We start from the raw sequence: 23101 nt of genomic DNA, 5'->3' as shown, positions 1-23101 counted from the left end.
AACAGTACAAACAGATAAAGACTCATAAACATGGACTATAGACTCGTGGTTACCAGAGGGTAGGGGGTAGGAGAGAGGCGGAAGGTAGACTAGATAAAAGGGGTCAAATATGTACTGACAGAAAGAAATCTAACTATGGGAGGTGAACACACAGTGTAAATGTATATATGCCTTACTGTTAAAATGTACAGCTGAAAATTTACTGGATTTTGTTAACCAATGTCACCGTAAAACAAACAAACAAACAAACAAATTTGTCTTTGCACATAAATCTCCTTCCTATTTCTGCTTTTCCATTTTTTAATGTTTTCCATAGTCTCAGCATTCTCAATTTTAACTCATATTTTTGTTCTATTCCTTTGTATGAATTTACATATTTCTTCCTTTTGATTGGTAGCTACTTTATTCATTTTAAAGTTTTGAAAGTTTTTAGTTTTGGTCCCCAGTGAATCCCCTTGTGATGCCAATTCATTAATATATCAAAGGTTTATTGCATGACACACTCCGCAAATGTGATACTTCCTGGTGTGTGTGGGGAGGGGCATATCTCTCACTCATTGTACTGATCCTTATACTGCTGAAAACAATGTTACCACAAAATGAAATGTTAAAATAAATATTCAGCTGTTTATTGGCTAATAGCATATACTTTGCTAAGTAACTATACCACTTTTAAAAAATGGTGAAAAAAAAAAAGGAAAGAAAGAAAAACTTACCCTTTAAAGATTTCAATAGATGATTTAGAATCTTTATCTCTTTTATTTCAGCTTAATCCAATTCAGGTAGCAGTTATATAGATGCTTGTCAGGTCCAGAGGCTGTGGAGACCACAATGGAAGATAAAGCAAGTCCCTCCTCCTAAATTTACATTCTCTTAGATTAGTTGGAATGTTAGGGTTTTCAAACCCCAAACTTTATATAAGGTGTTTTCCTCGAAGAATGAGCAGTAACTGTTTTCCCTAGCCTGTGAGGATCTTAGGTTTCCCCCTTTTAAAGCGTCAGGTTGTTTAATTAATCTTTTTTATGTTGTATAACCCTCAGGGGTTTATATCTGACTTCCACATTTATGTATTTTAATTCCACCTGTGATGATCTACATATGCATTCATGAGCTCATCTTCCCCTTAGGACTTACACAGGTAGCAGAGATTAAATTGGCATTCTTTACAACTTCCTGGCAATTGCAAGTCTGACTTCACAAATACCTTTATTTCTGCACTTGCATCCAAAAGTTTTGGAAAGTGTGATTACTTGCTTAAATAAATAAAACAAGGTCTTTTGGACTGATCTTTTTATAACACCATGACTATAGTAAAATGGCAAGAAACACATCCTGGCTTTTCCTTTTTTATACGTGCTCCCCCTCCAACTTTTTTATTTCTGTGAGTTAATCCCTTTGAAATCTGGAAAGGTTTGTATCACTTTCTTATAGCCTGCATGTATGCCCCTATCCTACCCAAGTATATGAGTATATTTTGTAAATAGTTCGTCTATATTATTGTTCCTAAACAAAACAATACATTTTGCATTTGCAGAGAAAGAAAAGTATTTTCTCTTCCATTACTCTCTTCCTTTGGAAAGGGAAGTAGTAATGGAAGCGAGAGATGTGAGTGAGAGACAAGTAATGCCCCAAACAAAAACCAGTGAAGCTTGATTCAAGTGTTATGTTCTACTTTCAAAGAGGTCATGGTCTGGGGGAATATTTAATTGAAATATCATGTACTCCCTCCTATCACCAACTTCTCAAATATTCCCCACTCCCTATCCCCAAAGCTACAATCTCCCTCTCGTTTAAACAACTGTCCTACTCCATAATATTAGTCACTTCTGTTTTGTCTCATCTCCCCATTAGGAGAGATGCTACTCTTTGTACTCCCTGCCTATAGCACATAGCTTGGTCCTAGGCTTTCAATAAATGATTGCTGAATTGAAATAAATTACTTGGCCTTGCTCAGAATCACTTTTTCTAGCATGCAGAAATAGCTTATTTCAGTTGACGCTTTCATCTTCACCACACACTATTTGATCACTATTAAGGTACAGTGATCAAAAACAACATAAAGAAAAATAACATGGTTGACTTTTAAATTGCAGTGTATAAATTTTTATATTTTTCTTAAAGAACTCAAGATGAACCATTCTTAATGTTTAGTGGTAGAGGCCTCAAGATGCAGAAAGAAATGTTTTTCTGATTTTAATTACTTCCTGGCTAGCATGGATGATAATCAAGGGTAATTAAAATACACTAAGTGCAACTTTCACAAGTTTACAAAATACAATGAAGTTTAAACTTGAGCTTGTCTTTAGCCATATCTAAGTAGTGTACAGGATCATAAAAAAATTTGGTGAATCACTGGATTATATGTTTCCATGTTACCCCACATTCGAATCTGGATGACCCATAAACCAGGTTGTCTCAATTTTTCCATCTGCAAAATTCGGCTGGATCAAGGGCGAGAGGGAAACTAACAAAGGTGCAACTGCTCCTCTCTACCCTACTCTGTGTGTCTGTTCTCAAATATGCGAGGTGACCTACCAAACTAAACTAACATCAGCAAGACAAAGGAAAGAAAGCGCACATCCTGTTGGTAGGAGGTCAGCGTGTCAGATGGGTTTGTAAAGGATATTAGGATTTTAAACAGAACATCAAAATATCTCATTATATCTGGGTCTTGTTAAAAATAATTACAATTAGATTTTTAACCTCTTAGAGTTAACCTTTTTATTTTTATTTCTTCCTGTCACCTAGGCCTTCAACACATATGCTTAAATGGAGAATTTTAAGTTATAATTCATTCGCATATATTGAATTGCTATATATATCTTAAATAATTACCATAATACTGGGATGAGAAAATTTAATAAATGTTTCTTATATTGGGTTCAAGAAGTTTCCTTTTTCCTGGGAGTAGATGCCATTCCCAAGCTGCCAGGGCTTTGGGCCACCATGACAACAGTTTCAAAACTGATAGGTAAAGAAAGTCACCATTTAAAAGGATCATTAAAACTTTGAGAAAAAAATCCCACCAGAGACTGAGCATTATTTGCTGTTGGGCTGTATCAGACCCCTCATGCTTTACCGAGGATGACAAATAGCTTGAATCTGGCCAGGGACGTGGAAACCACGCGTTAGATAGCTCTCTGCCCAAGGCGTGGAGAGTAAGCACTAATGTGAAAGCAAAATAAGGTAATGGACATGGAGGTTGTGATTTACTAGATTAGGACACAGGCAGAACCAGAAATCCTCTACTGTGCGTAAAGACCAAGTGTAGATTGGGCCATTAGACCCAGGATAAGGGAGCTTGTACCAGACGCTTGCACTCTGCGTTTCTTGCTCCATCTCACTGTGCTCAAGAGAAATATGTATTTGCTAATGTTTGAGAATGTGATAATTGAGGTCAGAGAGACCTGGGGTTGTGTCTTGCATCGTCATTTATTATGTTAGTTATATAACCACCACCACCACCACCACCCATCCCCAATACCTAACTCTCAGTTTTTGTATTCATAAAGTGGAATAACAATTATATCTACTTCATAGAGTACTTGTTGTACAGGTTAGATAACATAATGTATGTAAATAAATCACTGAGCACAATGCTTAGCATTCTCAGTGAATGTCAACCAAAAATAGACAATGAAACATGCTTAGCCTCTCTTATCTATAAACATGTGAGATTCAAGGAAAACCCATGTAGTATGAGAGATCAAATAGATTTGTGTCCCTTTGGTCAAGGGCTGCTGTCTACCCTGTCTTATATTTTGTATCATCTTCATACTTCTCATTCTTGCCACTGGTGTAGGTTGCTAAAGGCATTCCTTCATTCAGCAAATGTTTAGTCAGTGCCAACTCTGTGTCAAGTAGTAACTATGTATTGGAGAGTCTATTGGTGAAACCTCACGGACATAGTTGAAAACATAGGTAATAAATAAGATAAACACATGAATACGGTAATTGTCACTTGCATAAAGGAAAAAATGGACTCTATCCTAGATGGATTGACAAGGGAAAATCTCTCTGAGGATGGGAAATTTGAGTTAAGAGGCCAAATTTAGGGAGATATGATTTCTCTCCACATCTTACAGCCTTTCTCTGCAGCACTCCGACAGTTGCCAGCCTTATCTGTCCTGTAATTGCTCTGTAGTTGCTGGCTATCACAATCCAGAGGTGATCACAAGACATATTTGGGACAGACTATTTCTTGCCAGAAATGATCTTAGGGTCGTGGTCATAGTTGTAGCTGCAAGGCAGCCACATATGCACTTGTGCAAGCTTTTTTTACATAAGGCCACCAGGCAAGCCAAGTGCCGTGTCTCCTGCCTCTGAAGAAGAGGTGCTTTTTTTAACTTCACACAACCAGAACTAGCCAGTGGCCCTGAGCAGCCTCAAAATGAAAGCATACTCAAAAGTCAGTGAAAGGTTTCTCAAAAGTTGACTGGCACTAAGGACTCCAAGTGCCATCTTGGAATAACTCAACTTAATAGGTGACATAGAAGACCCATATTACTATGAACCTGCACCATGATTTATAACCCACTTTTCAGGAGAAGCTTATATTTCCTCCTCTTGACATCAGAAGGATCAAAGATTGTGCTGGCTTTCTAGCTGAGTGAAGCATTGGGGGCCATGGAGGCCAGGGGAACAGTAGCTTAGGCTCCCACTGCCTACATCCTCGCACAAGCCACTTCCTCCAATCACTGCTCCCACAAGAAGCTTCTGTCGGACAGTACTAGTCTCCAAATCTGTGACTAATGGCCTCCTTCTCAGGCTCTCAAACTGAGCAGTTCTTGTTGGATTTGGAATGATTCCCCTTTATACTTGAGCAGAATCATTCTTCCTGATTATCTAAGAACAAGCTACAAAGAATCCCTTTGTAGGAATAATAAAAAAGGAATAGTCAGAAGGAAAATGTAGGAGACCATGACCTAAAGACAAGAGTATGTCAAGTTAATGTGTGCATACTCAGAGAAATATCTAATTAAAATAGTTTGGGATTGGAGGTAGAGGAAAGTTTTTATAGAGAATTGCATTAAATTAGTTTCAGTAGGTTTAACCTCCCCGAATCCCCACATAATCTCTTGGCTAACTTTCTTACATATTCAAGTTTTAAATTATGAAGATAAATTCTCAGGCTAAGACATGTTTTGGCCTAATTAGCAACCCCTCAGACTAGCAAGCAGAAGTCTGCGATTTTAAAGATAGCACTTACACTTAAGGTGAAAACTAACAAAACTGGCCAGACTTGATTCCTATCAAGGTTTCCTTAGAGGGAGTTAAAAAAGAAACAGAAGAAGGTATTAGTCTCTTAGAGAACTAAAGTGACAGAAAGCAGAGCTGGACATTAATAGTGCACCAATTTTATGTGGATTTAGGTGCATTAACGAAGAAAAATATAACTGACACTACTTTTGGAGACTACTCAAGTTATAACTCTAGTTAAATTTCACAATTACAAAGCAGTTACAATCCCCATCCAGAAATCCTGGTTGTCCTGCCTGCCAGTGTATCTACAGTAATTCCGAGAAGTGTGTAAAAGTCTTAAAATAGTACCAATGTTGATTTGCCTGAACTTTGAAAATAAATAAATAAGAAATACATTGGGGAGAATGATGAGGCTACTTTAAAAAGACTGATAATCTTGATGGCAAGTACTACCATTTTTTCATTCTTGGGCCACAAACGTGACTGATCATTCTTTTAAAAGTCATGCAAAGAAACAAAAGCTTTGTAATGGGAAAGTACACGAAAAAATTTGCAATCACTAAAGAACGTGCTTAAGATATAAAAATTTCAGTGCCACAGTCTCTCTTCCTTCTGGCCCCTTTCCATCCCCATTTTCTGTTGTCCACCATAATTAAATTTGTACCAACTCTCCTTAAATGCATTTAAGTTCTTTTTCTCTGGATGTTTTCTTTCAGAACATGATTGAAAGACAGTTTACACCTGAAAGAAATAATTAGCAATCTCTTGAAATTCAAATAACCAGGAATACACTGTAAACCCTGCAGTGAAAGATGTAGAAATGACATAAAAGGGAAGACATGCAATCTAAATGACGTTTCAACTTACTGTTCATATGCGATTGTTTGATTGTTTGATAGATAGATGCACTGGTTATATTTGAGACTATTCTTTAGACAGCCCACTATTTAGAACTCTGAATGAAAGATAAAAATAATAATTATAGTCATGGCACAGACCATGTATTCAATCATTCATTTATTCATCCATATAACAAATATTGATAGGGAACCAAGAGGTACCTGGGATACAGCAGTGAACAAAAACTCAGTACCATCAGCCTATTTGACCTAATTGACATACACAGAGTACTCTATTCAGAAACAGCAGAATTCACTTTTTTTTTCACAGTACATGGAACATTCAAGAAGTTCAGGTTCATCAACTTCGAAGTGAATAAAAATAGTGCAACATAGCAAAATGCATGTGATGCAGCCAAACCAGTGTCTGGTGAGAACTTTATAATACTAAATGCTTACATTAGAAGAGAAGAAAGATCTAAAATGAACAATCTAAGCTTTCACATTAAGCAACACAATTAAGAAATAAGGATGGATACCTACATTCGCCATAAAAAAAAAAAAGAAAAAGAATACAAAAAATACAAAGAAAGAAGAAAAAGAAATAAGACTAAAATCCAAGGTAAATAGAAGAAAGAAAAAAGATAAAGAGCAGAAATTAGTGGATCAGAAAATAGAGAACAGAAAGAGAAAAATCAGTGAAACAAGTCTTTTCAAATATTGTGAATATCATTATTTATTAGGAAAATTCAAATTAAAATCACATAAATCACCACTATACTGACTAAAATTAAAAATGTCGATAATACCAAGTCTTGGCGATTATGTGGAACAAGTGAAACTCTTATAAGTTGCTAGTGGAAATGCAAAACGGCAGAGCCGCTCTGGAAAACTGTTTGCAGTTCCTTAAAAAGTTAAACTTACATTTACTATATGACCCAGCAATATTTCTCCTAGATATCTATCCACCCAAGAGAACCCAAAACTTATATTCACATAAAGACTTGTATGAGAATGTTCACAGAAGCTTATTTGTAATAGTCAAAAAATTGAAGACAACCTAAATGTCCATCAACTGGTAAACTAATAAACAAATTGTAATAGACTCATACAATGAAAACTATTTCACAATAAAAGGAATAAACTACTAATACATGTAACAACAAAAAGGAACAAGCTACAGAACATGGACAAATCTCAAAAGCATTATGCTGAGTGAGAGAAGCCAGAGACAAATGAATACATACAAAGTTGACTCCATTTATGTGAAATTCTGAAAAGGCAGACTGCAGTGAAAGAAAGCTGAGTGGCCCTTCGGGGGACTGGGGAGTGGAGGTGGGGGTGAGGGTGGGAGGGTAGGGGAGGAGATTACCTGCAGAGGGGCAGAAAGGAGTCTTTGAGGGTGATGAAAATATTCTGTATGCTAATTTTGGTAGTGGTTATAGGGCTTTACACATTTCTCAGAACTCTTTCAAATGTACACTTAAAATTATTGAATTTTATTGTATAGAGATTATACTTCAATAAAATTTAAAAAAAAGAAGCTATATGAATAACATAAATCCAATCTAATCAAGAGTAGATTCTTTTTTTAACATGTTGCTATCTTAATTTCTGTCACGCTAAGGAAATCGATCAAATCTTATCACTACTTTTGAAAGAGAATAAAACATCAGCAGATTCATATTTAAAATTGAAATAACACAATTCCTAAAAAAAAAAAAAATGGGAAAAGCAAACGGAAAATGAAAAATGAGGAAATAAAGACTTTCATACAAAGCATTTAACACAGTAAGAAAAAATAAACCAAGAGAAAGAATATTGTTCAAAAGTTAAAAAATAATTGTTTGTATCACAAAAGAAAAAGCTTTATCTCTTGATCGGGGCGGGGAGAAATAGAAAAGTCCAACTGGATGAACAGAGCTCTGCTGGCAGCCCTAGTGACAGGTTTGTGGCTGCCAAGTGGTGTACACCATTTCCAGAAATTAAATTATATGACCGTGTTATCTAGAGAGCTGATATTAACTAAATCTTGTTTTTTGCAACAAGCCTTGTAATTAAGAACGGACTTCCTGCTTCTGCAGAACACAGGGCCAGCCACCATATTCATATTCAAGGGCCTTTTGTCTTCCACTTCAGGGCTAGGATTGTGTTCCTCTTTTTGACAATTAGACCTGCAACTCCCTGGAGATCGAAGGTTCCCTGCAGATTCACACAATTATCCTAACTTGCCTTGTGCCACATTACTGATCTGCTGGATCCATTCTGCTATCCATGTCTGAGGAAGCCACAAGCTGTTATAAAAGAAGATAGAGGAAATCTAAAAGCCAATGTGATGACTTAGGAAATTTCGTTTTCTCCCTAAATGTAGGTATCCTTTTAACCTCGATCCACTGTACCCAAACTTTTTTCTCTATTTCTTGTTAAAAGAAGACACCATGTATCAAATAATTTTTTAAAAGAATGATTTTGATGAATGCTCACTGCGGAAGTACCTGCTGTCCTAAATACTAAGGGCAAAAGATTCTGAGAAGGTATGACCTTGGAAGAACGCCCCTTAATGTCAAATAAAAATGAGCACAATCTCGAAAAAATACTGAGAGCATGCACAGAAGTAATCCTGATGCACTGAAACCTTTTTCCCCAGCGGTTTGTGAGGTTCCTGAGAACCTCAGCATCATGCGGGGGATGGCATAAAGATGAGGATAGATCCCTTACCTGCGTTCAGTGGAACTGAACCGAACAGCCCACTGCACTGATGGGCAACAAGTTCGAAAAGGCAAAGTGTGCCAGAGTGTGCCAGAGTGTGCCAAATGCGGGGCTGAAAGAGACTTAAAGCTCAGATTCCAGGAACCTCTTCTCACAGGAGCACCACGAAGATGATGTTGAAGCCAGCTCCTCTGCTGCCTCCCAGGTCACTGCCCAGAGAATGTTCTCCAAGGCTACAGGGCCAGGGCATCTCATGTTTCAACTATGGAACCAGTGTTCTCAGGTAAGGCCATGGTTGCCATTCAGCTGAAGTGCTGTGACTAGTTTATGGGAGATATGTCTCAACTAATTTGTTGTTCCCAAGTCCTGAAACTGGCATAAATGTACTTAAATTTACTTAAAAATAACATGAGAGTGAATTCATAGTTTTCTTGTATTCAGTTGCATTCTACAAGCCTGAGTGTGAAATGAGTCAGTGAAGAGTGGGAATTATGTATAAGCTTGGGCACACCCCAAGTGAACATCACCCAACATGTGCGTGAGCAGAAAGGTTGAAAAGCACTCCGACAAGGCAACGGTGCAATTGTAAATCCAACTGTTGCTGTTTTTTAAAAAAGATTTACTAGGACCAAGAAAAAGTACTACTCTCTAGCCTTAAATAGTGAGACAAGAGACTTAGCTACATTATAATCACTAGTTTTAATTCAAAAGAATACTTTTCCTCTGTTTAACACAGGCCACTTATCATTTGCCCAGAAAGCTATTCACATGGCTTCTTCAGTTAACCAAAGATGAATGAAGTCTCAGAAGAAAGATATCTAGATGCTTCCTTCCTTTTGTCACTTTCTCAGCACATTCAACCCCAGATAGCCTGACAAATAAGGTCAGGATTCGAACATGCACAGACAGATCATTAATTCCTCTGAAAGAAAAATCACTGATCAAGTGGGAGTGTCTCCAGCTACCACAAGGCTGAAACTGGGTCAGTTTGGTTTCTCATATGAAAAAAGGAAACCTAACAGAAAATGTCATTGAAGAGTTTTCCATTTTCTTTGGAAGAGATAATTTAGAAGTGTTATAATATCTCTTGTTTTCTCTTTGTGTATCTTATCTTCTTGGCAGCCCTACCATTGAGAAATCTGGTCTCTGCATATTTTCAGGCTTCCATAGCAGAACAATAAACTCTTATCAAAAACAGCTCTCATTAGTGGAGAATTAGTATAATTTGATTGATGTTTTAAGTTTAGATAACCCAGGCTGCAACTTGGCAGTAGTGTGGATCATGACTTAGAACAGAGGTTGGCTAAGATTTTCTGTAAAGGACCAGATAATAAATATTTTGGGCTTTGCAGTCCATATGGACCCTGTGGCACCTATTCAACTCTGCTCTTATGGCAAGAAAGGAGCCTCAGACAATGCATAAGCAAATGAGTGTGGCTGTGTTCCAATAAAACTTTATTTAAGCTTGAAATTTGAATTTCATATAATTTTCACATGTCATGAAATATATATATATATATATATATATGTATATATATATTTTAATCATTGAAAAACTTCAAAACCATTTTTAGCTTATGGACTGTAGGTAAATAAGCAGTGGACCTGATTCAGCATTCGGGGAGTAGATTTTTTGATGACCTCTGACTTAGACTTATACTAAGCCACACTCAACCTTGTAATTACTGTAAAAAGGCAAATCACCAGGCCCAAACCAAGTGTAAATAATTATAGTTGACCCTTGAACAACACGGATTTGAATTGCACAGGTCCACTTATACACAGATTTTTTTCAGTAAATACTGTAAATGTATTTTTTATTCCTTATGATTTTCTTAATAACATTTTCTTTCTCTAGCTTACTTTATTGTAAGAATACAGTATATATACATATACAAAATGTTAATTGACTGTTTATGGCATCAATAAGACCTCCAGTGAACAGCAGGCTATTAGTAGTTAAGTTTTGGGGAGTCAAAAGTTATACATGGATTTCAACTGCATGAGGGATCCGAGTCCCTAAACCTGAGTTGTTCCTGGGTCAACTGTAAATAGTAGTTTGGGGCTACTTGCATATTGCATTGTTAGGATTTGTCCTCAGGATTCTCCAAGAGACTGACTGCTTGAATCATGGCTTCTCAAAATTTTCCAGAAAGTAGTAACAGTGAGAATCATAGGTAGTGCAAAATCATCCCGCCCCGAACAGGAAACTTCTTTCTAGTTCTGTGTTTTGTTTTAAATGTTGTTGTGAATTTGGCATTTTATTTTATAATTGGTTTTCCCATACATTTCCTAGTAAACCTAGAGCTTCAGGAAGGCATGTATGTTTGTATAGAGCCCTGTTTCTCCAAGGATATGGTACTAGAATCTGAAAACCCAAAGATGCAGGCTCAGATACTACCATACTCGAATAAGAAAGTAGGTAAAAATTTGGTTTTAGAATTTCATACAGTTAAAAAACTTCTACAAAGAATAATTGTCCTAAAAGTAAACTACAATGAGACCTTCTTTCATTTATGATCTCCTGTAAAAACGGGGGAAACTGTATAAAGTTATTAATGTATAAAAGCAATGACTTCAAAATGAAAAGAATATAGGAAAACAGCAGCAGAATCAGGGTCACTGAAATGGAGTCCTGCATAAGTAGCACCAAGATGACAACAGAGAAGCTAATAGCTGAGAGCAATTTTCTCTATTTATAGAGTTAATTCTTTTGAGAATGTTCATATTTAAGTTATCAAAGGGCTCTAATTGTTTTTGACTTCCAGATTCTTTCTTTTAATCCTACTATCTGGTGTGAGTCTTCCCCCAGCACCCCCAGACTTAGCAAGAAAGCTAAATTTACCAATTAACATATTTCCGTTGTTTTCTTCCTACACCTATTCTTTCAAAAGTCCAAACTAAATCTGAAATCGGTTTTGGTCTACTTCCTAAAGATCCTTCTCTTCCTCTTTTAATGCAAACGCTTGATATCTTCTTTTAAGAATGTAACCCAAAATTACACCTTTAAGCTGACAATAGTTTTATACCCTGGCGAGTTACCATGACAACCCTCAGATTCACTTCTGGAAAACAGCAACAAGAGTTTCATCCTATTTCCATCACTGTTACACAGCCCCATCCTACTCTTTAGATTCTGTCAGGAGGAAGATCAGTGCTAATTCTTCTGCTTTGATTTGCTTTTTTGAAGAAATGAGATTTGGAGAAAGCAGCTCCTTGTCCTTAAAATGATTGCAATCGAGGGAAAAAAAAACCTAGCCAAAATCCTGGAGTCGGCATTTTGCTTTGGAAGGTAGCTTTGATTTGGCTTTCGGAGTTTTCATACCTTTTCTTTTTCCTTTTTCTTTACCATGATTGGTATGGTTACAAATTTAGAGTGGTGTTTTTTACAATATCAGGTGTCCCACCTTCACAGCTTTACAAATGTGGCCAGTGACTCACTTTGAAAGGTTGCTGTTTTACCTTGAGAAGAATTTGGATTCTGACTAGGTACACCAGCAGCTTAGTGCTTTGCTCTTATTTGTACGCAAACCAGACAGTTGGTCAAAAGCAAAACTCTCTTTTCCTTCCCCTTCATGCTCCAAATCTTCATGTAGCAATCTAGAAATGTCTGGTAACTAAGCTGTCAAGGCATTTGGCTGAAAATAGGGTAAGCCAGAAATAGTTCATCTCTGGACCAGAGTTCATCTTTAACTTATTATAAGAATAAAAGAAATGAAATGCCAGTGTTGGTTCTTTTGGAAGGCTTTTGGAATCAAGTACTAAATACTAGAAATCTGGACAGCCTGCCGATATTTCATTTTAGAGAGCTCTATAGAAGTGCTTAAAATGTAGGGATTCAAACAGTACAAAATATCTTTGTCCATTGAAGTACTGCAATTGTAATCAGGGACATGCTGACAAGTGGCCTGAATATTTCTGTCCACAGTTGCCCTTCAGGCCCTGCATACAGTGAGGGTTGTGTCTGTGGGCCACCTCTCACACACTTGCCCTGCAGTCCTGGGAACCTCAACTGTTTGAGTTTCACAGCAAACAGTGGGCAATTTACTTATCACAGGGTAATGCTTCTCCTACCTGAGACACCCTTATAAGACGTTGTTACACACAGCTTTATTTCTGGATACTATTTCCTCAGCTGTAAACATTTTAGTGCTGGTCATTGAGAACTGAAAAGTACTCCGGTTTGTGGTAATTAAAAAAGAGGGAATAAAATAAAATAAATAAAAATTTAAAAAAGAGGGAAATGGGAGTTGGGAATAGAAGCCTGAGTTAAACAGGACGGCATATTAGGAAAAAGAAAAAAGCGTAAGAGGTCGAAGAAATTCTAGGTGCATTTCTATGGTGTCCTGAGTAAAGAAGCAATTGAGACTTGAGTGAAATAATCTAATGGGCTGGGCTTTCACGTGAGGTTATCAAGAAGAAAGTTTAAGATTAGATCACTATAGGCTTTAGAGAGAATTGAGAAATATCTACTTGGATATATGGATTAGGTTACGTAAAGATTAGGTTAAGTAAAGATAATCTAGAACTTAATTTTTTTTAATTATTAAAATTATTATATGATAAAACAGCCTGAAGATTAGGATCAGGCACCAAAGATGCAAAAACAAACCACGATCGCCCTTATCAATAAAAGAAAAACAAAACTCCTCAAGATTCACATAATCTGGAATAAGACAATTTCATTGAACCAATAGAATTGAGACCCTGAATAGTTTTGAGCATACAGTAAGGTACAATAAAAAATAAATAAATAAATAATCCTACAAACATCAGTTTTTACAGATGTGTCACAGGTATTAGGTTTATTTAGTGTGCTCACGTCATTGCTTTGTTTCAGTAAATGGCAAAATAATCATCAGGGCATCTATAAGGCTACTCCTGAACACCTGAACACTAATTCTCCTTAAAGTTTTAACCTTCTAAATCACACACTTTCTAAAGGAGAATAAACTGGGGATGAGCCACCTACACTGGGGAAATGAGAGTGTTTCAAGTTAGAAGAGGGTTTACATCAACACAGTTAATTCACACTTCAGGCCTTCCGACAGCTTGGAGTCTGAGCTTCTATCCCAGGGAGTGGACACCTGCGGCACACTTCACAGTTGGCCTTGACTTGAAATGCCTACTGATCTGTCTGGGCCTGTAAGTAATTTTATTGTATCTTTAAAATTGTACCCTTGGCACAACTAATCTGAAGGCGCAACATATTAAAAAGAATTTTAAGAGCACAAAGCAATTCCAGGAGAGAATATATAACATAAAGCAGGATTTAAAAGATTGTTACATATCTTCTACATTAATATTTAGTTCCCCAAGAAACACAAATACTATATATATAATGACCTTATCTTAGTCTTAGTGTTTTTATTATCTTTGATTCTTCCACTTGAAAAGCCAGCATTATGAAAACTGCACATTTTTTAGATGTCTTAATGTGCATACTTTACATTACATAAAAATCTATCTGCATTTATTTTCATTGTCTATTATCCTTCCTAACTTCTCTTTACCATTCATTTAATATTCCATTTCATCATTTCATAAGTATTTTGCAATTCAAATCAGGTTTTCTAATTGACTTGTTTTGAATCAGAGAATTTTTTTAGTGTTCAGTTTGTCCCTTGATTTTTCTGCATGTGTTCCTTCACGTCTGTCATTCAAGTCATTGAAGTATTTTGGGATTAATAATCAATTCAAAGAGGTACGGTCATGCTAGTAGTATATCTTTTCCATTACAGTTTTACATATCTCACTGACTTAAAAATTTACTATTTCAGTTTTCTGCTCAACCTGAAAATCTTTGCTGATCAAATTGCTTATTTTTCTGACTAAATTACACATAAGCCTCAGACTATTTATCAGGCTGTAAACTGAAGGACTGCAGAGTGGTTACTGTGCAGATTACTATGATGTTATGAACAAAGAGCAAACATATGCACCACACTAGAAATTTAAAAAATTTCTTTAGTTTTTTTTTTTATTTGAAAAGTTTATCAGGTGAAAGGATTCAGAACATGCCATCCCCAAATACTCCATTACACACACTTCAGCATATAGATTATTTTGAGCAGAAGGTGCTTGAGAAACAGCAGATGCCTGAAGGGCTGTCGGACCTACCCTCTACCTAAAGCAGGTCATAAAATTACCCATGAGAAAGGCGCCCTCCCAGTACCTTGAAGGGAAGATTCTTATCACCAGAGACTAGAAGTCCTAGATGAAATGAACCTGTACAAGCTTATCAAAAAAACCCTTACCTTCCATTAGCTGCCTCCTTCCTGTAATTATTAGTCGCTATCCCACAATTTACCCTAGTCCAAGACGCTTTGTCTTGTCACATCCCCACAATTTATCGTTCTTTGTGTAAAGAGGTTATAATATAAACTTTTGGACCTGATAGCTTCTTCTATATGAAGACTGTCATGTATATGAAAAAAAATTAAATCTGTATGCTTTTCTCTTGTTAATCTGTTTCATGTCAGTTTAATTCTTCAGCTAGCCACAGAACCTAAGAGGATAAAAAAAAAGGTTTGTCCTTCCCTGACAAACAGCAAAGTTCTTTATCTCTTTCTCTCTCTCTCTCTCCCCCCCCTTCTCTCTCTCTCACTCATACAGAGTTCTGCACACTACATTATATAATGTTGCCTGATAATTGTGTCATACATCCAACACTCTACATCATACTAGAATCAAGGTTCTCAGACTTGAAAATCTTGAGCGGATCAAGTCAAGCTTATGTCATATTTGGTTCTTCGCAATTATAATTATGTGGACTACACTACTGACTCATAAGACTTTGAATGAACATTTCACATTGCTTGGAGAAATGGCAAAGAACCAGTCACCTGAGTTTTGTTTCTTCTTATGATAACTTCCTTTTAAAAACACAGATCTAACAATTTAAAGCTTCAAATGAATGATTCCCCGTGTATACCACAAACATCAATAATTTAATTTTCTATATGCCAAAAACTTACATTCTTTGCTAGTTAGTAGTTCATAGATGTTACGTTGCTAAGAATACAAAAAAGGGATTAGAAGAGGGAAAAGAACAAGGTAATAAATCTTAAGATCAAAGGTAACAAAAAATTTTTCCTTGGATAGTCAGTGTCTATTATACAGAAGTTCAAGTTTATGTCTTCAACAAAATATACCACTGATCTTCCGGAAGCACTCTACCATCCTTGAATCTTGGGCAAGTGCCAAGTTCAAAAGTTTAAATGGTAAAGAAACAACTGGCACATCAGAGAGGCACTAACGATCCTTCTCACAGCCTTGATAATATCATCTTAAGCTCAGGGTGGGTTGAACATAAGACTTACCCTGGCAACAACTTTTCAAGGTTCTTCAGGTCCAAAGAAAGGATGCAATGCAATTCTGTTCCTTAAATAAATTTTCTTCTATCTTGGTCTGTGCGACAGGGTGAGAGGTCAAAATGGTCTCAGCCTCAGTCAAAAGTACTGTATTCCTGTGAAGGTCTTTTGGGAGGGGTTTGCTGTTCTTAATTAGCATCACAATAGCTCCCCATCAAATCCTAATCCACTGCATATTTCTAGCTTTTGTGATTTTTATAGCCTGTTAATTCTCTTTGTTTTCCCTAACAAGACCTTGTGCTCCTGAACTTCCAAAATCCACTTTAAAATTTTATCAAATTCTATAAGACTCTCATTTTACATTTGAGATATAACCAACCTCAAGATTTACTTACATCTTTGAAATTGGTTTTCTTCCTTTATACGTGGCTCCCATGTACAACAGGGATGACCTTTTCCTTTTCTTAAGTCTACATACCTCTTTACCTAAGAACTATGGAGGTTGAAGATGTCAGGAACAAGAGTGTAATTCTAACATTTTACTCCTATATAGATACATTCATTGAGTTCTCAAGAAGAACATGAAAGTGGGGCTTAACTTTTAGTCTCAGGTAAAACTAGAAATCTCAGAAGGAAGTTTAGAAGCTTTATAGAATAGGCATCACCATTATCACCAACATCAATAACATTGCAACTGGTAATTTTATAGCATACTCACTGTGTCTTACACATTGCACCAAGCATGAATTATCTCATTTAATCCTCTGAACAATCCTACAAAAAGTGGGCTATCACCATCTCTATTTAAAAAGGAGAAACTACGTTTTCCTGGGATAAACTGGTTTACTTTACTAGAGACACTAATGAGTGGTACTACTATAGTATAATTAGAATACAGACTATCTGATTCTCTAGTTCCTGCTCTTAAGCACTCAATCTAAAACTAGACCTGCTTAGCAATTGATTTTTAGAGATAAAAGTGATCTTAGATGTTGAGTGTCTCCTTGAACTTGATGGATTATCATAGCCACATTATATGCTTTATTTATAAAGTTTTTTTAAAAAAATTATTATCTAATTCCCTGACTTGATTGATATTGCTAATGAATGAAGAGTATCAGATAATTATCAGTTGTTTACTTGTGGAAAATATAGGAAAACCTATGTCAAGAATTAAGGGAAACATGTACTGGTAATTATTTTTACAGCAAAATTATTTTATAAAGTGTTTGTTATTTTATGGAAGAAAGAGAAAACATTATTTTTAGACAGGTATCTATTTTTTATTTTAGTTTTATAAGTTTATGGAAGTATTAGTCAGGAAAGCCTAATCACTTTAGTTATTTTGACAGAAAAATCCTCTGCATCTAAAACTTATTTTTGCCCTAGAATGCATTCTGCTAAAAATTGACTTCTAATTATCTTTCATTATCTCAGATCTCCCACTAATTTCTTTCATGCATCTGTTCATCAAGTTGCACAGATTTCCAAATGGGATTAGCAGTCTTGACAACTTTGCTATTAGCTGCACCAATAGCATCTTTTGAGGATGTTTTGCTTCTCTTCTGCTTTAGCAAATGTTTTATTATTTTAGTATTATTTGGTATGGGTACAATCTGGAATTTGCATCTGAAACATGAATTTCTTGTTTTTAAAAAAGCCATACAGAAAACATTAAAGATCATAATAAATACCTGAAGGAATTTATTTTTACTATATTTATCCCAATTACTAAAATATTTTAAAGAAAGCAGTCATTTAAGTCTTCCTAAAACATTTATATCTATGCATATATCATTTAAATTATATATATGCATATATAAAGCAGATTTTTTGGAATCTGGAAAGAAAGCCAATAAATTGCTTTTCTATGGCATAGAAATATATAACTTCCCTCAAGAATTGAAAGACAAATTCCAAGACAAGTTTTGTCTTTTTTTGTTAAGAAAACATATTCACATTTCTTGTAAACTGTCATTACAGAAAATAGAATAGTTGCTGAGATTTTTTTTTACTTTAAATAATGCCCTCTTTCAAAATGAGTACTATATTTTTTAACTTTGAGAACATTACCTTCTAAAATGGTTTTTTTTTTATGTCATACATCTTTAGTATTCCATTAATCTGTATCTACTTTTAAAAATTAACATAAGTTATTTTTTATATCCCATGGAATGGATTTGCTTAAGTCTTTTTTTTTTTTTTCTTTTTCTGGTTTTGGGAAGCCGCAGGTACTTAGATTATTGAATCTTACAAGTAGTTTCTTTCTCACTTTGAAATGATAGTCTTCTCAGTCTACTCTATTCTTCCCTTTCCTCTCTTTCCCTTCCTTCCACCCTTTCTTTTTTACTTGACTATTTTCTCCCCCCATTTCCTTCCTCTCTTCATTCTTTTTTTGTAAGAAGGTGACTTAAAAGGTGGCAGTCGCTGAATCTCAAATCTGTTAGGGGCTATCAATAGATTTTAGTAAAATACTGGGGCCATTTAGAGGCAACATGGAACTTTATTTATATTTGAAATGTGGATTGTTGCACATTTTGTTGACTTCAATACCAGGCTAATGGCTTAGTAACAGTAAATTATTGAAAATACCAACTCTTGTTGGGAGACCATAGATCAATGTATAGGACCTCAGGAGAACTAAGTTGTGATAATCTTCACTTTGAACTCTACACACACGGTGAGAGGCAGTAAAAATGCTCTTCATTGTGCAAAAAAGAGAAGTCCATCTTTTTACTTTCTTGATAGTCTAGTGTGGTTAGAGATCAAAACAAGAAGTGCCATTGTTAATAGGCAGAAACATGAAAGTTCTGTTCTTAAAAACACCTTGAACCTTCTTCCCCATGAGGACATTTTGAATACAGGAACTTTGGGTGGGACCATATGGCTTCCTGAATTCTCTTCAATCAAAGTGGTAAAGTTTATAGGTTGTTTTTTGGGGGTAGGTGGGACAAGGGGAACATTGTTTTGCTTATATTGCATATTCAAATGAATACAATAAACTCCTTCTTTTTTGTTCTAAAATGCAGTTAAAGAAAAGATGTTTGCCATTTCATAAGAGAACAACATTAAGTTCATTTTAGATTTTTAGGAGCATCTGTGATCATTTTTCACAAGTGGTTGAAAAATGACCAGTACTGATGGAATACCATTTTATTTTTAGAGAAAAGCCTAAACACACTTTCCCAAAATAATTTTTTAAAAATTTTCTGCTTCCTACCAGGGAAGTTCTGTCCACAGCTAAATATGGATGCATCTACTTTTATGATAAAGATCATCTTTTTACCCAAATATACTGATGGTGAAAGTCTTAAGTGTTATGGTCTCTGAAACTGGTGATGTAGAGTTCCATTTACTAGGTTCCTTGTACACAAATACTAATAAGTCATTCTTTTAATATCTCTTTAAAAAAAATAAAAAATGCCATAAGCCTGAAAAATTAAGGGGAAAGCCAGGAAAAAAAAAAATAGGATAAATAGATATCTCAGTCTCTAAAGTTTAATTTCCAGCCTTTCAAGTTTTCTCCCAGATCATGTCTGATGGCAAAAATGAATATTCTTGAACAAAATAAGAATATGCATACATTTTCTAAAGGCAAAAAATCCAAGCTACTTTTTAATTTTCCTAATGAAATAAGACTATTTCAAGCAAGGATATACTAATTAATTTATTGAAGGGACATTTTCAGCCCAAATGCTTAATTAAGTTCATCTTTACTGGTAAGCTGTTATCATACCAAAAATACCGCTTAATACAGTAACAAAATAAAGGACAGATAGATCCCCAGATAATGGACCAGAAAGTAAAGATAAAACAACTTTCTACATACCCCAATCCAGTCAAGGACTTGACCAAGAACCGTTTTATGTGTCTTTCATTAAAGTCTTAAATACATTTGAATTCGGAGTTTCTTACATATTGATTTCTGCATACAGTTGGTAGAAAAAGAAGTTTTCTGACTTATCTATTGTAGAATGTGATATAACTGGCCTTAATGAAAAATAAGAAGCATTTTGCAAAACTATTGAACTAGTCTAAGAATTCATGGTGTTGTATCAAATCTCCTAATCCAGTAATCAACTCCAACTTTTTTAGTTTTTTCTACCATCAAAGTGAAGAAGAGGTAATGTTATAGGATCGGAATGGATTCCACAAGAGGTCTCCTTATCACACATGTGTTATTGTAACAGAATATGCTTAAAATTCCATTTATCATCTGCAGAAACCAAGAGAAGCAGCAACAGTTAGCAGAGTAGAAGAGGAGAAGGGGCTAATTTCAGAGTCTCAGTGTTTCGGAGTCTGATATGATCACTGGGCCCTTGAGTTTAGCCTCCTACCTTTTCTCTCTCCAAGATCATGGTACTTCAGTCTGCATTTTGTTTTACAGGGTGTGTTGGAAATTTAATGGGTTTTATTTATGCAGTTAGAATTTTGAAATTGTGTGGAAATGAAAAAGGACTGAGCACTTGATTGCAGGATCAAAGTTCTATTTAAACTGTGGGATCCTTATAGGAAGAAATTAAAAAGTTAAAAAAAAACCTTTACATTTAAAAAGTATTTTACAATGTACAAATCACTTTCATATAAAATTATTTTATTTGAACATACAATGAGGGAGATCCAGAGTTATAGCATGAGTTACTGCCAGAACTATGATCATAATAAAATATGCATCCTATTTCCTAGACTCTCTGCATTCCCCCCTCCCCCGCTTCTTCCTCCCATTCTCAAACTTCCTCTCAACTCCAAATCTATGATTGAATCTGAAACTTACTTTATGGATGCTTAACAACACATAAAAAACTAAAAGCTTTCTGAGGGCAAATTTAGTGTCCTATTTGTTTTTGCATCTGTAGTATCTAATCCAATGTAGGTATTTAGCTGTTGAATGAATGCATAAATGAATACATGAAATAAAATTAAAATAGAAAATGAAATAGAATTTTTTAGGTAGTAAATAAAAATAACAGATGAATATTGTAGATCTCAGACAACTATTTAGACTATTAAGTATTGTATTAGATGCTATCCATTTATCTATCATTTAATCTGTCACCTATTTTATTAGCTTCCCTCTATATAATACATTTTATCATCTATTATTGTTTATAAATTTTTAGGTCACTAAATCATAATTATTATTTAGAAAGACTTTTGTTAACAGCATAGAGTTAGAGTTCATCTTTAGTAACATAAAGTTTATTGGAATACAAAAATAAAAATGGTTATAATTACCTGTCATATTTGGGCGTACAAGACCATTAACTCATATTTACATCAGTTTTCATTATTTTTTGCTGTTATCTTTTCTTTATAAATTTCAAGTCATTATGAAAGCATCAACTGATCATTTTTGTATTATTCCATCAACATGTCTGTCTATGACTAGATTCCAACTGGTCATGCTTAGATAAAACAAGTTGTCACACATATATTTCTTTCTATTTGCACATCTAGGTAAAGATCCTGGATACGTTGAGCTTCATTTTATTTTTTGCAAAATGTCTATAAGTAAATATTTGTGTATGTGACTTGGAAGAAAATTTAGAAGAACTAATTTATTATTTATTTAAGACTAATAATTATTGGGTTCACATATTAGCAAGATACACTGAGGAAAATGAATTTCAAAGAATATACAAATTTTACAAAACCAAACCCATAAAGCAAAGATGAAATATCCAGGATCTGATTTAGATTATCTAGATTCATACCAAAGAAGAAAATACTGAAAACTTACCCTAGCTGTTACCTTTACCAAGTTAGTTACTGCTGTCAAGAAACACTACACAATGCCATCTAGTGACAAGTGATTGATATACGATTGATTAATCACGTAGAAATGACAGGATGAGGAAGTGAAATTCCCAGGATTTTATATGTAAAAGGGAAAAGTCAGTCTGAGTGAATTAAATTTGATAGGTTAGTTTTATTTCTCCAGGAAACAGAGTGTATGAAAATTTGCCACTGATCTTCGACTTGAGGGTTTTTATTTTGAAATACTGTATTGCCACCTACCTCCAGATCTGCACCTCTACCTCCTGCTGCCGCCGTTCACCATCCAATCTGCAGCTGAACTCAGACTCGAATGTTCTCCAAGTTGCAGCCCTCCTTACAGTGACAGGTGGCGAAGGTGGCACACTTCAGACATCAGTCTCAACAAATTAAAAAACAAACAAACAAACAAAACAGAAAAGGGAACCAAGATGATTTCTGAAACACTCCACACCCAATAAAAAATAATAACAACAATAATAAACTGTTGCAAGTACAAAGAATAAAACTAAATAAGGACCAGAGGAAATCACCTTTGTTTGTCCTGGCCGACGACTGTGCAGACCTGATGCTGTCTTGCTCCTTGTACTGAATCCTCGCTGAAAATGCTGGCGACCTCTCTTTGAATGGCTCTTGCATTGTGCCCTAAGGGAAGTAATTTTTTCCCAAGTTTTCTCATCTTTTGTAAACAGATGGCGGAGGTTTTTTTTTTTTTTTTTTTTTTTTTTTAAGAGAAAGACCAACAATCTGTCAGCTGTGGAATTCTCATAGTCCAACAGTTTTCTTTTGGTTAATTTTTCACAACTAGATTAACCAGTGCCGCTGCCACAGATACATTTAAGAAAATGAGACACTTTGCCATGTTCACATATATCTGATTAAAGCTCAATAGAAATATTTCAGTTGCCTTAGAATATCAAGTTAAAAACCTTTGTAAAATGAAAAAGAAAAGCTTATCAAAATCTCTAGCTTCAAGTGCATTTAGTTGTTTTCTTTTTACTAGTGACTACATGCTGTGACTGGAGCACAATGTGTGGAAATTGCATAACCATTATTTCCATAAATCAAAGCTATTGAGAAATGGGAAGGCCCGGCAGGAGCTACTGCATGAAATGTTGATTTAAAAAATTTTGCCTTTATGTCTAAAGTTTTCCTTCTTTCTTTTAATTATCGTTCAGTTTTAACTATCACTGAGCTTTGTTTTGTTTATACCTAAAATCGGACTTAGCAACAGGCCAAATAATGTTTTTTTGAAAAATGTTT

At 35.2% G+C, this 23101-nt stretch overlaps 1 long non-coding RNA gene across 1 annotated transcript; it reads right to left on the bottom strand.

Annotated features, from left to right (window-relative positions):
* Positions 1-755: 755 nt before the first annotated feature.
* On the bottom strand, positions 756-22859 carry LOC120587488 (uncharacterized). Its single transcript, XR_005648980.1, has 3 exons — positions 22372-22859; positions 22082-22218; positions 756-817 (listed from the first exon to the last, which is right to left on the bottom strand). It is a non-coding gene; the product is annotated as an uncharacterized LOC120587488 (long non-coding RNA).
* Positions 22860-23101: the final 242 nt, after the last annotated feature.

Source organism: Pteropus medius, unplaced genomic scaffold, assembly GCF_902729225.1.
Source record: "Pteropus medius unplaced genomic scaffold, Ma_sr-lr_union100, whole genome shotgun sequence".
Lineage (NCBI taxonomy): Eukaryota > Metazoa > Chordata > Mammalia > Chiroptera > Pteropodidae > Pteropus > Pteropus medius.
Note: the sequence above shows the minus strand (reverse complement) of the source record. Positions and strands in the feature narration are given on the sequence as shown.